Raw genomic sequence first — 14,531 nt, 5'->3', positions numbered from 1 at the left:
ACAGCATATCACCGCGAAGCTCTCGCCGAGCCCCACGTTCTGAGCTACGTGTACAGCCCGTGGCTACTCCGGGAAGCAAAAAGAGGCCGTTTCGAGCCATTTCGAACACTTTTAGTTCGCAGCTACTGTTTTTCGGCACGTTTAAGATTGTGGGACCCGCTCGTCACCGGCTCGTGGAGATTGTCGTACTTTTTGTCCTCGTACTCGACAACAGCTAATCGAGTGTCGCACCACATCAAGACCAACTGAACGGAAAAAAAAAATGAACGCACTCGCAAAGATAGGGGTGCAACACGAGGACTTCCCAGGGGGTCAACCATCCTAGTACTACTCTCGCCCAAGCACGCTTAATTTCGGAGTTCTGATGGGATCCGGTGCATTAGTGCTGGTATGATTGCACCCATCAATAGCCTCGCACTTTATTCTGTCATAGCGTACGCTCCCGTGCGCAGGTTCTGATACCCCACCCTTCACACAGGCATAACTTTTGATCCGGAAGGAGTTACGGGACCCACAGCATATCACCGCGAAGCTCTCGCCGAGCCCCACGTTCTGAGCTACGTGTACAGCCCCTGGCTACTCCGGGAAGCAAAAAGAGGCCGTTCCGAGCCATTTCGAACACTTTTAGTTCGCAGCTACTGTTTTTCGGCACGTTTAAGATTGTGGGACCCGCTCGTCACCGGCTCGTGGAGTTTGTCGTACTTTTTGTCCTCGTACTCGACAACAGCTAATCGAGTGTCGGACCACATCAAGACCAACTGAACGGAAAAAAAAAATGAACGCACTCGCAAAAAAAGGGATGCAACACAAGGACTTCCCAGGGGGTCACCCATCCTAGTAGTACTCTCGCCCAAGCACGCATAACTTCGGAGTTCTGATGGGATCCGGTGCATTAGTGCTGGTATGATCGCACCCATCAATAGCCTCGCACTTTATTCTTTCATAGCGTACGCTCCCGTGCGCAGGTTCTGATCCCCCACCCTTCACACAGGCATAACCTTTGATCCTGAAGGAGTTACGGGACCCACAGCATATCACCGCGAAGCTCTCGCCGAGCCCCACGTTCTGAGCTAAGTGTACAGCCCGTGGCTACTCCGGGAAGCAAAAAGAGGCCGTTTCGAGCCATTTCGAACACTTTTAGTTCGCAGCTACTGTTTTCCGGCACGTTTAAGATTGTGGGACCTGCTCGTCACCGGCTCGGGGAGATTGTCGTACTTTTTGTCCTCGTACTCGACAACAGCTAATCGAGTGTCGGACCACATCATGACCAACTGAACGGAAAAAAAAAATTAACGCACTCGCAAAGAAAGGGGTGCAACACGAGGACTTCCCAGGGGGTCACCCATCCTAGTAGTACTCTCGCCCAAGCACGCATAACTTCGGAGTTCTGATGGGATCCGGTGCATTAGTGCTGGTATGATCGCACCCATCAATAGCCTCGCACTTTATTCTTTCATAGCGTACGCTCCCGTGCGCATGTTCTGATCCCCCACCCTTCACACAGGCATAACTTTTGATCCTGAAGGAGTTACGGGACCCACAGCATATCACCGCGAAGCTCTCGCCGAGCCCCACGTTCTGAGCTAAGTGTACAGCCCGTGGCTACTCCGGGAAGCAAAAAGAGGCCGTTTCGAGCCATTTCGAACACTTTTAGTTCGCAGCTACTATTTTCCGGCACGTTTAAGATTGTGGGACCTGCTCGTCACCGGCTCGGGGAGATTGTCGTACTTTTTGTCCTCGTACTCGACAACAGCTAATCGAGTGTCGGACCACATCAAGACCAACTGAACGGAAAAAAAAATGAACGCACTCGCAAAGAAAGGGGTGCAACACGAGGACTTCCCAGGGGGTCACCCATCCTAGTAGTACTCTCGCCCAAGCACGCATAACTTCGAAGTTCTGATGGGATCCGGTACATTAGTGCTGGTATGATCGCACCCATCAATAGCCTCGCACTTTATTCTTTCATAGCGTACGCTCCCGTGCGCAGGTTCTGATCCCCCACCCTTCACACAGGCATAACTTTTGATCCGGAAGGAGTTACGGGACCCACAGCATATCACCGCGAAGCTCTCGCCGAGCCCCACATTCTGAGCTACGTGTACAGCCCGTGGCTACTCCGGGAAGCAAAAAGAGGCCGTTTCGAGCCATTTCGAACACTTTTAGTTCGCAGCTACTGTTTTTCGGCACGTTTAAGATTGTGGGACCCGCTCGTCACCGGCTCGTGGAGATTGTCGTACTTTTTGTCCTCGTACTCGACAACAGCTAATCGAGTGTCGCACCACATCAAGACCAACTGAACGGAAAAAAAAAATGAACGCACTCGCAAAGATAGGGGTGCAACACGAGGACTTCCCAGGGGGTCACCCATCCTAGTACTACTCTCGCCCAAGCACGCTTAATTTCGGAGTTCTGATGGGATCCGGTGCATTAGTGCTGGTATGATCGCACCCATCAATAGCCTCGCACTTTATTCTGTCATAGCGTACGCTCCCGTGCGCAGGTTCTGATACCCCACCCTTCACACAGGCATAACTTTTGATCCGGAAGGAGTTACGGGACCCACAGCATATCACCGCGAAGCTCTCGCCGAGCCCCACGTTCTGAGCTACGTGTACAGCCCGTGGCTACTCCGGGAAGCAAAAAGAGGCCGTTCCGAGCCATTTCGAACACTTTTAGTTCGCAGCTACTGTTTTTCGGCACGTTTAAGATTGTGGGACCCGCTCGTCACCGGCTCGTGGAGTTTGTCGTACTTTTTGTCCTCGTACTCGACAACAGCTAATCGAGTGTCGGACCACATCAAGACCAACTGAACGGAAAAAAAAAATGAACGCACTCGCAAAAAAAGGGATGCAACACAAGGACTTCCCAGGGGGTCACCCATCCTAGTAGTACTCTCGCCCAAGCACGCATAACTTCGGAGTTCTGATGGGATCCGGTGCATTAGTGCTGGTATGATCGCACCCATCAATAGCCTCGCACTTTATTCTTTCATAGCGTACGCTCCCGTGCGCATGTTCTGATCCCCCACCCTTCACACAGGCATAACTTTTGATCCTGAAGGAGTTACGGGACCCACAGCATATCACCGCGAAGCTCTCGCCGAGCCCCACGTTCTGAGCTAAGTGTACAGCCTGTGGCTACTCCGGGAAGCAAAAAGAGGCCGTTTCGAGCCATTTCGAACACTTTTAGTTCGCAGCTACTATTTTCCGGCACGTTTAAGATTGTGGGACCTGCTCGTCACCGGCTCGGGGAGATTGTCGTACTTTTTGTCCTCGTACTCGACAACAGCTAATCGAGTGTCGGACCACATCAAGACCAACTGAACGGAAAAAAAAAATGAACGCACTCGCAAAGAAAGGGGTGCAACACGAGGACTTCCCAGGGGGTCACCCATCCTAGTAGTACTCTCGCCCAAGCACGCATAACTTCGGAGTTCTGATGGGATCCGGTACATTAGTGCTGGTATGATCGCACCCATCAATAGCCTCGCACTTTATTCTTTCATAGCGTACGCTCCCGTGCGCAGGTTCTGATCCCCCACCCTTCACACAGGCATAACTTTTGATCCGGAAGGAGTTACGGGACCCACAGCATATCACCGCGAAGCTCTCGCCGAGCCCCACATTCTGAGCTACGTGTACAGCCCGTGGCTACTCCGGGAAGCAAAAAGAGGCCGTTTCGAGCCATTTCGAACACTTTTAGTTCGCAGCTACTGTTTTTCGGCACGTTTAAGATTGTGGGACCCGCTCGTCACCGGCTCGTGGAGATTGTCGTACTTTTTGTCCTCGTACTCGACAACAGCTAATCGAGTGTCGCACCACATCAAGACCAACTGAACGGAAAAAAAAAATGAACGCACTCGCAAAGATAGGGGTGCAACACGAGGACTTCCCAGGGGGTCACCCATCCTAGTACTACTCTCGCCCAAGCACGCTTAATTTCGGAGTTCTGATGGGATCCGGTGCATTAGTGCTGGTATGATCGCACCCATCAATAGCCTCGCACTTTATTCTGTCATAGCGTACGCTCCCGTGCGCAGGTTCTGTTACCCCACCCTTCACACAGGCATAACTTTTGATCCGGAAGGAGTTACGGGACCCACAGCATATCACCGCGAAGCTCTCGCCGAGCCCCACGTTCTGAGCTACGTGTACAGCCCGTGGCTACTCCGGGAAGCAAAAAGAGGCCGTTTCGAGCCATTTCGAACACTTTTAGTTCGCAGCTACTGTTTTTCGGCACGTTTAAGATTGTGGGACCCGCTCGTCACCGGCTCGTGGAGATTGTCGTACTTTTTGTCCTCGTACTCGACAACAGCTAATCGAGTGTCGCACCACATCAAGACCAACTGAACGGAAAAAAAAAATGAACGCACTCGCAAAGATAGGGGTGCAACACGAGGACTTCCCAGGGGGTCAACCATCCTAGTACTACTCTCGCCCAAGCACGCTTAATTTCGGAGTTCTGATGGGATCCGGTGCATTAGTGCTGGTATGATTGCACCCATCAATAGCCTCGCACTTTATTCTGTCATAGCGTACGCTCCCGTGCGCAGGTTCTGATACCCCACCCTTCACACAGGCATAACTTTTGATCCGGAAGGAGTTACGGGACCCACAGCATATCACCGCGAAGCTCTCGCCGAGCCCCACGTTCTGAGCTACGTGTACAGCCCCTGGCTACTCCGGGAAGCAAAAAGAGGCCGTTCCGAGCCATTTCGAACACTTTTAGTTCGCAGCTACTGTTTTTCGGCACGTTTAAGATTGTGGGACCCGCTCGTCACCGGCTCGTGGAGTTTGTCGTACTTTTTGTCCTCGTACTCGACAACAGCTAATCGAGTGTCGGACCACATCAAGACCAACTGAACGGAAAAAAAAAATGAACGCACTCGCAAAAAAAGGGATGCAACACAAGGACTTCCCAGGGGGTCACCCATCCTAGTAGTACTCTCGCCCAAGCACGCATAACTTCGGAGTTCTGATGGGATCCGGTGCATTAGTGCTGGTATGATCGCACCCATCAATAGCCTCGCACTTTATTCTGTCATAGCGTACGCTCCCGTGCGCAGGTTCTGTTACCCCACCCTTCACACAGGCATAACTTTTGATCCGGAAGGAGTTACGGGACCCACAGCATATCACCGCGAAGCTCTCGCCGAGCCCCACATTCTGAGCTACGTGTACAGCCCGTGGCTACTCCGGGAAGCAAAAAGAGGCCGTTTCGAGCCATTTCGAACACTTTTAGTTCGCAGCTACTGTTTTTCGGCACGTTTAAGATTGTGGGACCCGCTCGTCACCGGCTCGTGGAGATTGTCGTACTTTTTGTCCTCGTACTCGACAACAGCTAATCGAGTGTCGCACCACATCAAGACCAACTGAACGGAAAAAAAAAATGAACGCACTCGCAAAGATAGGGGTGCAACACGAGGACTTCCCAGGGGGTCACCCATCCTAGTACTACTCTCGCCCAAGCACGCTTAATTTCGGAGTTCTGATGGGATCCGGTGCATTAGTGCTGGTATGATCGCACCCATCAATAGCCTCGCACTTTATTCTGTCATAGCGTACGCTCCCGTGCGCAGGTTCTGTTACCCCACCCTTCACACAGGCATAACTTTTGATCCGGAAGGAGTTACGGGACCCACAGCATATCACCGCGAAGCTCTCGCCGAGCCCCACGTTCTGAGCTACGTGTACAGCCCGTGGCTACTCCGGGAAGCAAAAAGAGGCCGTTTCGAGCCATTTCGAACACTTTTAGTTCGCAGCTACTGTTTTTCGGCACGTTTAAGATTGTGGGACCCGCTCGTCACCGGCTCGTGGAGATTGTCGTACTTTTTGTCCTCGTACTCGACAACAGCTAATCGAGTGTCGCACCACATCAAGACCAACTGAACGGAAAAAAAAAATGAACGCACTCGCAAAGATAGGGGTGCAACACGAGGACTTCCCAGGGGGTCAACCATCCTAGTACTACTCTCGCCCAAGCACGCTTAATTTCGGAGTTCTGATGGGATCCGGTGCATTAGTGCTGGTATGATTGCACCCATCAATAGCCTCGCACTTTATTCTGTCATAGCGTACGCTCCCGTGCGCAGGTTCTGATACCCCACCCTTCACACAGGCATAACTTTTGATCCGGAAGGAGTTACGGGACCCACAGCATATCACCGCGAAGCTCTCGCCGAGCCCCACGTTCTGAGCTACGTGTACAGCCCCTGGCTACTCCGGGAAGCAAAAAGAGGCCGTTCCGAGCCATTTCGAACACTTTTAGTTCGCAGCTACTGTTTTTCGGCACGTTTAAGATTGTGGGACCCGCTCGTCACCGGCTCGTGGAGTTTGTCGTACTTTTTGTCCTCGTACTCGACAACAGCTAATCGAGTGTCGGACCACATCAAGACCAACTGAACGGAAAAAAAAAATGAACGCACTCGCAAAAAAAGGGATGCAACACAAGGACTTCCCAGGGGGTCACCCATCCTAGTAGTACTCTCGCCCAAGCACGCATAACTTCGGAGTTCTGATGGGATCCGGTGCATTAGTGCTGGTATGATCGCACCCATCAATAGCCTCGCACTTTATTCTTTCATAGCGTACGCTCCCGTGCGCAGGTTCTGATCCCCCACCCTTCACACAGGCATAACCTTTGATCCTGAAGGAGTTACGGGACCCACAGCATATCACCGCGAAGCTCTCGCCGAGCCCCACGTTCTGAGCTAAGTGTACAGCCCGTGGCTACTCCGGGAAGCAAAAAGAGGCCGTTTCGAGCCATTTCGAACACTTTTAGTTCGCAGCTACTGTTTTCCGGCACGTTTAAGATTGTGGGACCTGCTCGTCACCGGCTCGGGGAGATTGTCGTACTTTTTGTCCTCGTACTCGACAACAGCTAATCGAGTGTCGGACCACATCATGACCAACTGAACGGAAAAAAAAAATTAACGCACTCGCAAAGAAAGGGGTGCAACACGAGGACTTCCCAGGGGGTCACCCATCCTAGTAGTACTCTCGCCCAAGCACGCATAACTTCGGAGTTCTGATGGGATCCGGTGCATTAGTGCTGGTATGATCGCACCCATCAATAGCCTCGCACTTTATTCTTTCATAGCGTACGCTCCCGTGCGCATGTTCTGATCCCCCACCCTTCACACAGGCATAACTTTTGATCCTGAAGGAGTTACGGGACCCACAGCATATCACCGCGAAGCTCTCGCCGAGCCCCACGTTCTGAGCTAAGTGTACAGCCCGTGGCTACTCCGGGAAGCAAAAAGAGGCCGTTTCGAGCCATTTCGAACACTTTTAGTTCGCAGCTACTATTTTCCGGCACGTTTAAGATTGTGGGACCTGCTCGTCACCGGCTCGGGGAGATTGTCGTACTTTTTGTCCTCGTACTCGACAACAGCTAATCGAGTGTCGGACCACATCAAGACCAACTGAACGGAAAAAAAAATGAACGCACTCGCAAAGAAAGGGGTGCAACACGAGGACTTCCCAGGGGGTCACCCATCCTAGTAGTACTCTCGCCCAAGCACGCATAACTTCGGAGTTCTGATGGGATCCGGTACATTAGTGCTGGTATGATCGCACCCATCAATAGCCTCGCACTTTATTCTTTCATAGCGTACGCTCCCGTGCGCAGGTTCTGATCCCCCACCCTTCACACAGGCATAACTTTTGATCCGGAAGGAGTTACGGGACCCACAGCATATCACCGCGAAGCTCTCGCCGAGCCCCACATTCTGAGCTACGTGTACAGCCCGTGGCTACTCCGGGAAGCAAAAAGAGGCCGTTTCGAGCCATTTCGAACACTTTTAGTTCGCAGCTACTGTTTTTCGGCACGTTTAAGATTGTGGGACCCGCTCGTCACCGGCTCGTGGAGATTGTCGTACTTTTTGTCCTCGTACTCGACAACAGCTAATCGAGTGTCGCACCACATCAAGACCAACTGAACGGAAAAAAAAAATGAACGCACTCGCAAAGATAGGGGTGCAACACGAGGACTTCCCAGGGGGTCACCCATCCTAGTACTACTCTCGCCCAAGCACGCTTAATTTCGGAGTTCTGATGGGATCCGGTGCATTAGTGCTGGTATGATCGCACCCATCAATAGCCTCGCACTTTATTCTGTCATAGCGTACGCTCCCGTGCGCAGGTTCTGATACCCCACCCTTCACACAGGCATAACTTTTGATCCGGAAGGAGTTACGGGACCCACAGCATATCACCGCGAAGCTCTCGCCGAGCCCCACGTTCTGAGCTACGTGTACAGCCCGTGGCTACTCCGGGAAGCAAAAAGAGGCCGTTCCGAGCCATTTCGAACACTTTTAGTTCGCAGCTACTGTTTTTCGGCACGTTTAAGATTGTGGGACCCGCTCGTCACCGGCTCGTGGAGTTTGTCGTACTTTTTGTCCTCGTACTCGACAACAGCTAATCGAGTGTCGGACCACATCAAGACCAACTGAACGGAAAAAAAAAATGAACGCACTCGCAAAAAAAGGGATGCAACACAAGGACTTCCCAGGGGGTCACCCATCCTAGTAGTACTCTCGCCCAAGCACGCATAACTTCGGAGTTCTGATGGGATCCGGTGCATTAGTGCTGGTATGATCGCACCCATCAATAGCCTCGCACATTATTCTTTCATAGCGTACGCTCCCGTGCGCATGTTCTGATCCCCCACCCTTCACACAGGCATAACTTTTGATCCTGAAGGAGTTACGGGACCCACAGCATATCACCGCGAAGCTCTCGCCGAGCCCCACGTTCTGAGCTAAGTGTACAGCCTGTGGCTACTCCGGGAAGCAAAAAGAGGCCGTTTCGAGCCATTTCGAACACTTTTAGTTCGCAGCTACTATTTTCCGACACGTTTAAGATTGTGGGACCTGCTCGTCACCGGCTCGGGGAGATTGTCGTACTTTTTGTCCTCGTACTCGACAACAGCTAATCGAGTGTCGGACCACATCAAGACCAACTGAACGGAAAAAAAAAATGAACGCACTCGCAAAGAAAGGGGTGCAACACGAGGACTTCCCAGGGGGTCACCCATCCTAGTAGTACTCTCGCCCAAGCACGCATAACTTCGGAGTTCTGATGGGATCCGGTACATTAGTGCTGGTATGATCGCACCCATCAATAGCCTCGCACTTTATTCTTTCATAGCGTACGCTCCCGTGCGCAGGTTCTGATCCCCCACCCTTCACACAGGCATAACTTTTGATCCGGAAGGAGTTACGGGACCCACAGCATATCACCGCGAAGCTCTCGCCGAGCCCCACATTCTGAGCTACGTGTACAGCCCGTGGCTACTCCGGGAAGCAAAAAGAGGCCGTTTCGAGCCATTTCGAACACTTTTAGTTCGCAGCTACTGTTTTTCGGCACGTTTAAGATTGTGGGACCCGCTCGTCACCGGCTCGTGGAGATTGTCGTACTTTTTGTCCTCGTACTCGACAACAGCTAATCGAGTGTCGCACCACATCAAGACCAACTGAACGGAAAAAAAAAATGAACGCACTCGCAAAGATAGGGGTGCAACACGAGGACTTCCCAGGGGGTCACCCATCCTAGTACTACTCTCGCCCAAGCACGCTTAATTTCGGAGTTCTGATGGGATCCGGTGCATTAGTGCTGGTATGATCGCACCCATCAATAGCCTCGCACTTTATTCTGTCATAGCGTACGCTCCCGTGCGCAGGTTCTGTTACCCCACCCTTCACACAGGCATAACTTTTGATCCGGAAGGAGTTACGGGACCCACAGCATATCACCGCGAAGCTCTCGCCGAGCCCCACGTTCTGAGCTACGTGTACAGCCCGTGGCTACTCCGGGAAGCAAAAAGAGGCCGTTTCGAGCCATTTCGAACACTTTTAGTTCGCAGCTACTGTTTTTCGGCACGTTTAAGATTGTGGGACCCGCTCGTCACCGGCTCGTGGAGATTGTCGTACTTTTTGTCCTCGTACTCGACAACAGCTAATCGAGTGTCGCACCACATCAAGACCAACTGAACGGAAAAAAAAAATGAACGCACTCGCAAAGATAGGGGTGCAACACGAGGACTTCCCAGGGGGTCAACCATCCTAGTACTACTCTCGCCCAAGCACGCTTAATTTCGGAGTTCTGATGGGATCCGGTGCATTAGTGCTGGTATGATTGCACCCATCAATAGCCTCGCACTTTATTCTGTCATAGCGTACGCTCCCGTGCGCAGGTTCTGATACCCCACCCTTCACACAGGCATAACTTTTGATCCGGAAGGAGTTACGGGACCCACAGCATATCACCGCGAAGCTCTCGCCGAGCCCCACGTTCTGAGCTACGTGTACAGCCCCTGGCTACTCCGGGAAGCAAAAAGAGGCCGTTCCGAGCCATTTCGAACACTTTTAGTTCGCAGCTACTGTTTTTCGGCACGTTTAAGATTGTGGGACCCGCTCGTCACCGGCTCGTGGAGTTTGTCGTACTTTTTGTCCTCGTACTCGACAACAGCTAATCGAGTGTCGGACCACATCAAGACCAACTGAACGGAAAAAAAAAATGAACGCACTCGCAAAAAAAGGGATGCAACACAAGGACTTCCCAGGGGGTCACCCATCCTAGTAGTACTCTCGCCCAAGCACGCATAACTTCGGAGTTCTGATGGGATCCGGTGCATTAGTGCTGGTATGATCGCACCCATCAATAGCCTCGCACTTTATTCTTTCATAGCGTACGCTCCCGTGCGCAGGTTCTGATCCCCCACCCTTCACACAGGCATAACCTTTGATCCTGAAGGAGTTACGGGACCCACAGCATATCACCGCGAAGCTCTCGCCGAGCCCCACGTTCTGAGCTAAGTGTACAGCCCGTGGCTACTCCGGGAAGCAAAAAGAGGCCGTTTCGAGCCATTTCGAACACTTTTAGTTCGCAGCTACTGTTTTCCGGCACGTTTAAGATTGTGGGACCTGCTCGTCACCGGCTCGGGGAGATTGTCGTACTTTTTGTCCTCGTACTCGACAACAGCTAATCGAGTGTCGGACCACATCATGACCAACTGAACGGAAAAAAAAAATTAACGCACTCGCAAAGAAAGGGGTGCAACACGAGGACTTCCCAGGGGGTCACCCATCCTAGTAGTACTCTCGCCCAAGCACGCATAACTTCGGAGTTCTGATGGGATCCGGTGCATTAGTGCTGGTATGATCGCACCCATCAATAGCCTCGCACTTTATTCTTTCATAGCGTACGCTCCCGTGCGCATGTTCTGATCCCCCACCCTTCACACAGGCATAACTTTTGATCCTGAAGGAGTTACGGGACCCACAGCATATCACCGCGAAGCTCTCGCCGAGCCCCACGTTCTGAGCTAAGTGTACAGCCCGTGGCTACTCCGGGAAGCAAAAAGAGGCCGTTTCGAGCCATTTCGAACACTTTTAGTTCGCAGCTACTATTTTCCGGCACGTTTAAGATTGTGGGACCTGCTCGTCACCGGCTCGGGGAGATTGTCGTACTTTTTGTCCTCGTACTCGACAACAGCTAATCGAGTGTCGGACCACATCAAGACCAACTGAACGGAAAAAAAAATGAACGCACTCGCAAAGAAAGGGGTGCAACACGAGGACTTCCCAGGGGGTCACCCATCCTAGTAGTACTCTCGCCCAAGCACGCATAACTTCGGAGTTCTGATGGGATCCGGTACATTAGTGCTGGTATGATCGCACCCATCAATAGCCTCGCACTTTATTCTTTCATAGCGTACGCTCCCGTGCGCAGGTTCTGATCCCCCACCCTTCACACAGGCATAACTTTTGATCCGGAAGGAGTTACGGGACCCACAGCATATCACCGCGAAGCTCTCGCCGAGCCCCACATTCTGAGCTACGTGTACAGCCCGTGGCTACTCCGGGAAGCAAAAAGAGGCCGTTTCGAGCCATTTCGAACACTTTTAGTTCGCAGCTACTGTTTTTCGGCACGTTTAAGATTGTGGGACCCGCTCGTCACCGGCTCGTGGAGATTGTCGTACTTTTTGTCCTCGTACTCGACAACAGCTAATCGAGTGTCGCACCACATCAAGACCAACTGAACGGAAAAAAAAAATGAACGCACTCGCAAAGATAGGGGTGCAACACGAGGACTTCCCAGGGGGTCACCCATCCTAGTACTACTCTCGCCCAAGCACGCTTAATTTCGGAGTTCTGATGGGATCCGGTGCATTAGTGCTGGTATGATCGCACCCATCAATAGCCTCGCACTTTATTCTGTCATAGCGTACGCTCCCGTGCGCAGGTTCTGATACCCCACCCTTCACACAGGCATAACTTTTGATCCGGAAGGAGTTACGGGACCCACAGCATATCACCGCGAAGCTCTCGCCGAGCCCCACGTTCTGAGCTACGTGTACAGCCCGTGGCTACTCCGGGAAGCAAAAAGAGGCCGTTCCGAGCCATTTCGAACACTTTTAGTTCGCAGCTACTGTTTTTCGGCACGTTTAAGATTGTGGGACCCGCTCGTCACCGGCTCGTGGAGTTTGTCGTACTTTTTGTCCTCGTACTCGACAACAGCTAATCGAGTGTCGGACCACATCAAGACCAACTGAACGGAAAAAAAAAATGAACGCACTCGCAAAAAAAGGGATGCAACACAAGGACTTCCCAGGGGGTCACCCATCCTAGTAGTACTCTCGCCCAAGCACGCATAACTTCGGAGTTCTGATGGGATCCGGTGCATTAGTGCTGGTATGATCGCACCCATCAATAGCCTCGCACTTTATTCTTTCATAGCGTACGCTCCCGTGCGCATGTTCTGATCCCCCACCCTTCACACAGGCATAACTTTTGATCCTGAAGGAGTTACGGGACCCACAGCATATCACCGCGAAGCTCTCGCCGAGCCCCACGTTCTGAGCTAAGTGTACAGCCCGTGGCTACTCCGGGAAGCAAAAAGAGGCCGTTTCGAGCCATTTCGAACACTTTTAGTTCGCAGCTACTATTTTCCGGCACGTTTAAGATTGTGGGACCTGCTCGTCACCGGCTCGGGGAGATTGTCGTACTTTTTGTCCTCGTACTCGACAACAGCTAATCGAGTGTCGGACCACATCAAGACCAACTGAACGGAAAAAAAAATGAACGCACTCGCAAAGAAAGAGGTGCAACACGAGGACTTCCCAGGGGGTCACCCATCCTTGTAGTACTCTCGCCCAAGCACGCATAACTTCGGAGTTCTGATGGGATCCGGTACATTAGTGCTGGTATGATCGAACCCATCAATAGCCTCGCACTTTATTCTTTCATAGCGTACGCTCCCGTGCGCAGGTTCTGATCCCCCACCCTTCACACAGGCATAACTTTTGATCCGGAAGGAGTTACGGGACCCACAGCATATCACCGCGAAGCTCTCGCCGAGCCCCACATTCTGAGCTACGTGTACAGCCCGTGGCTACTCCGGGAAGCAAAAAGAGGCCGTTTCGAGCCATTTCGAACACTTTTAGTTCGCAACTACTGTTTTTCGGCACGTTTAAGATTGTGCGACCCGCTCGTCACCGGCTCGTGGAGATTGTCGTACTTTTTGTCCTCGTACTCGACAACAGCTAATCGAGTGTCGCACCACATCAAGACCAACTGAACGGAAAAAAAAAATGAACGCACTCGCAAAGATAGGGGTGCAACACGAGGACTTCCCAGGGGGTCACCCATCCTAGTACTACTCTCGCCCAAGCACACTTAATTTCGGAGTTCTGATGGGATCCGGTGCATTAGTGCTGGTATGATCGCACCCATCAATAGCCCCGCACTTTATTCTTTCATAGCTTACGCTCCCGTGCGCAGGTTCTGATCCCCCACCCTCCAGACGGGTATAACTTTTGATCGGGAAGGAGTTACGGGACCCACAGCATATCACCGCGAAGCTCTCGTCGAGCCCCACGTTCTGAGCTACGGGTACAGCCTGTGGCTACTCCGGGAAGCAAAAAGTGGCCGTTTCGAGCCATTTCGAACACTTTTAGTTCGCAGCTACTGTTTTTTCGGCACGTTTAAGATTGTGGGACCCGCTCGTCACCGGCTCGTGGAGTTTGTCGTACTTTTTGTCCTCGTGCTCGACAACAGCTAATCGAGTGTCGGACCACATCAAGACCAACTGAACGGAAAAAAAAAATGAACGCACTCGCAAAAAAAGGGATGCAACACAAGGACTTCCCAGGGGGTCACCCATCCTAGTAGTACTCTCGCCCAAGCACGCATAACTTCGGAGTTTTGATGGGATTCGGTGCATTAGTGCTGGTATGATCGCACCCATCAATAGCCTCGCACTTTATTCTTTCATAGCGTACGCTCCCATGCGCAGGTTCTGATCCCCCACCCTTCACACAGGCATAACTTTTGATCCGGAAGGAGTTACGGGACCCACAGCATATCACCGCGAAGCTCTCGCCGAGCCCCACGTTCTGAGCTACGTGTACAGCCCGTGGCTACTCCGGGAAGCAAAAAGAGGCCGTTTCGAGCCATTTCGAACACTTTTAGTTCGTAGCTACTGTTTTTCGGCACGTTTAAGATTGTGGGACCCGCTCGTCACCGG

At 52.1% G+C, this 14,531-nt stretch overlaps 25 non-coding genes and 3 pseudogenes across 25 annotated transcripts; all 28 read right to left on the bottom strand.

Annotated features, from left to right (window-relative positions):
- Positions 1–283: 283 nt before the first annotated feature.
- Positions 284–402, bottom strand: LOC148925103 (5S ribosomal RNA). Its single transcript, XR_016131194.1, has one exon. It is a non-coding gene; the product is annotated as a 5S ribosomal RNA (ribosomal RNA).
- Positions 403–796: 394 nt separating this feature from the next.
- On the bottom strand, positions 797–915 carry LOC148925102 (5S ribosomal RNA). The gene has a single exon (XR_016131745.1). It is a non-coding gene; the product is annotated as a 5S ribosomal RNA (ribosomal RNA).
- A 394-nt stretch (positions 916–1,309) lies between these two features.
- On the bottom strand, positions 1,310–1,428 carry LOC148925101 (5S ribosomal RNA). Its single transcript, XR_016131472.1, has one exon. It is a non-coding gene; the product is annotated as a 5S ribosomal RNA (ribosomal RNA).
- A 393-nt stretch (positions 1,429–1,821) lies between these two features.
- LOC148925100 (5S ribosomal RNA) lies at positions 1,822–1,940 on the bottom strand (annotated as a pseudogene).
- A 394-nt stretch (positions 1,941–2,334) lies between these two features.
- LOC148925099 (5S ribosomal RNA) lies at positions 2,335–2,453 on the bottom strand. Its single transcript, XR_016132022.1, has one exon. It is a non-coding gene; the product is annotated as a 5S ribosomal RNA (ribosomal RNA).
- A 394-nt stretch (positions 2,454–2,847) lies between these two features.
- On the bottom strand, positions 2,848–2,966 carry LOC148925098 (5S ribosomal RNA). Its single transcript, XR_016131744.1, has one exon. It is a non-coding gene; the product is annotated as a 5S ribosomal RNA (ribosomal RNA).
- A 394-nt stretch (positions 2,967–3,360) lies between these two features.
- Positions 3,361–3,479, bottom strand: LOC148925097 (5S ribosomal RNA). The gene has a single exon (XR_016131628.1). It is a non-coding gene; the product is annotated as a 5S ribosomal RNA (ribosomal RNA).
- A 394-nt stretch (positions 3,480–3,873) lies between these two features.
- LOC148925096 (5S ribosomal RNA) lies at positions 3,874–3,992 on the bottom strand. Its single transcript, XR_016132021.1, has one exon. It is a non-coding gene; the product is annotated as a 5S ribosomal RNA (ribosomal RNA).
- A 394-nt stretch (positions 3,993–4,386) lies between these two features.
- Positions 4,387–4,505, bottom strand: LOC148925095 (5S ribosomal RNA). The gene has a single exon (XR_016131193.1). It is a non-coding gene; the product is annotated as a 5S ribosomal RNA (ribosomal RNA).
- A 394-nt stretch (positions 4,506–4,899) lies between these two features.
- On the bottom strand, positions 4,900–5,018 carry LOC148925094 (5S ribosomal RNA). The gene has a single exon (XR_016131743.1). It is a non-coding gene; the product is annotated as a 5S ribosomal RNA (ribosomal RNA).
- A 394-nt stretch (positions 5,019–5,412) lies between these two features.
- On the bottom strand, positions 5,413–5,531 carry LOC148925093 (5S ribosomal RNA). Its single transcript, XR_016132020.1, has one exon. It is a non-coding gene; the product is annotated as a 5S ribosomal RNA (ribosomal RNA).
- A 394-nt stretch (positions 5,532–5,925) lies between these two features.
- LOC148925092 (5S ribosomal RNA) lies at positions 5,926–6,044 on the bottom strand. Its single transcript, XR_016131192.1, has one exon. It is a non-coding gene; the product is annotated as a 5S ribosomal RNA (ribosomal RNA).
- Positions 6,045–6,438: 394 nt separating this feature from the next.
- LOC148925091 (5S ribosomal RNA) lies at positions 6,439–6,557 on the bottom strand. The gene has a single exon (XR_016131742.1). It is a non-coding gene; the product is annotated as a 5S ribosomal RNA (ribosomal RNA).
- Positions 6,558–6,951: 394 nt separating this feature from the next.
- On the bottom strand, positions 6,952–7,070 carry LOC148925090 (5S ribosomal RNA). The gene has a single exon (XR_016131471.1). It is a non-coding gene; the product is annotated as a 5S ribosomal RNA (ribosomal RNA).
- A 393-nt stretch (positions 7,071–7,463) lies between these two features.
- LOC148925089 (5S ribosomal RNA) lies at positions 7,464–7,582 on the bottom strand. Its single transcript, XR_016131627.1, has one exon. It is a non-coding gene; the product is annotated as a 5S ribosomal RNA (ribosomal RNA).
- Positions 7,583–7,976: 394 nt separating this feature from the next.
- Positions 7,977–8,095, bottom strand: LOC148925088 (5S ribosomal RNA). Its single transcript, XR_016132019.1, has one exon. It is a non-coding gene; the product is annotated as a 5S ribosomal RNA (ribosomal RNA).
- A 394-nt stretch (positions 8,096–8,489) lies between these two features.
- LOC148925087 (5S ribosomal RNA) lies at positions 8,490–8,608 on the bottom strand. The gene has a single exon (XR_016131741.1). It is a non-coding gene; the product is annotated as a 5S ribosomal RNA (ribosomal RNA).
- Positions 8,609–9,002: 394 nt separating this feature from the next.
- On the bottom strand, positions 9,003–9,121 carry LOC148925086 (5S ribosomal RNA). The gene has a single exon (XR_016131626.1). It is a non-coding gene; the product is annotated as a 5S ribosomal RNA (ribosomal RNA).
- Positions 9,122–9,515: 394 nt separating this feature from the next.
- LOC148925085 (5S ribosomal RNA) lies at positions 9,516–9,634 on the bottom strand. Its single transcript, XR_016132018.1, has one exon. It is a non-coding gene; the product is annotated as a 5S ribosomal RNA (ribosomal RNA).
- Positions 9,635–10,028: 394 nt separating this feature from the next.
- On the bottom strand, positions 10,029–10,147 carry LOC148925084 (5S ribosomal RNA). The gene has a single exon (XR_016131191.1). It is a non-coding gene; the product is annotated as a 5S ribosomal RNA (ribosomal RNA).
- A 394-nt stretch (positions 10,148–10,541) lies between these two features.
- LOC148925083 (5S ribosomal RNA) lies at positions 10,542–10,660 on the bottom strand. The gene has a single exon (XR_016131739.1). It is a non-coding gene; the product is annotated as a 5S ribosomal RNA (ribosomal RNA).
- Positions 10,661–11,054: 394 nt separating this feature from the next.
- On the bottom strand, positions 11,055–11,173 carry LOC148925082 (5S ribosomal RNA). Its single transcript, XR_016131470.1, has one exon. It is a non-coding gene; the product is annotated as a 5S ribosomal RNA (ribosomal RNA).
- A 393-nt stretch (positions 11,174–11,566) lies between these two features.
- On the bottom strand, positions 11,567–11,685 carry LOC148925081 (5S ribosomal RNA). Its single transcript, XR_016131625.1, has one exon. It is a non-coding gene; the product is annotated as a 5S ribosomal RNA (ribosomal RNA).
- A 394-nt stretch (positions 11,686–12,079) lies between these two features.
- Positions 12,080–12,198, bottom strand: LOC148925080 (5S ribosomal RNA). Its single transcript, XR_016132017.1, has one exon. It is a non-coding gene; the product is annotated as a 5S ribosomal RNA (ribosomal RNA).
- Positions 12,199–12,592: 394 nt separating this feature from the next.
- On the bottom strand, positions 12,593–12,711 carry LOC148925079 (5S ribosomal RNA). Its single transcript, XR_016131738.1, has one exon. It is a non-coding gene; the product is annotated as a 5S ribosomal RNA (ribosomal RNA).
- A 393-nt stretch (positions 12,712–13,104) lies between these two features.
- Positions 13,105–13,223, bottom strand: LOC148925078 (5S ribosomal RNA; annotated as a pseudogene).
- A 394-nt stretch (positions 13,224–13,617) lies between these two features.
- On the bottom strand, positions 13,618–13,736 carry LOC148925077 (5S ribosomal RNA). Its single transcript, XR_016131040.1, has one exon. It is a non-coding gene; the product is annotated as a 5S ribosomal RNA (ribosomal RNA).
- A 395-nt stretch (positions 13,737–14,131) lies between these two features.
- Positions 14,132–14,250, bottom strand: LOC148925076 (5S ribosomal RNA; annotated as a pseudogene).
- Positions 14,251–14,531: the final 281 nt, after the last annotated feature.

The sequence above is a fragment of the Salvia hispanica genome, chromosome 5 (assembly GCF_029641045.1).
Source record: "Salvia hispanica isolate PSC_SH4W2 chromosome 5, Shi_PSC_v1, whole genome shotgun sequence".
Taxonomy (NCBI): Eukaryota; Viridiplantae; Streptophyta; class Magnoliopsida; order Lamiales; family Lamiaceae; genus Salvia; species Salvia hispanica.
This window is presented reverse-complemented; position numbering and strand designations above follow the sequence as displayed.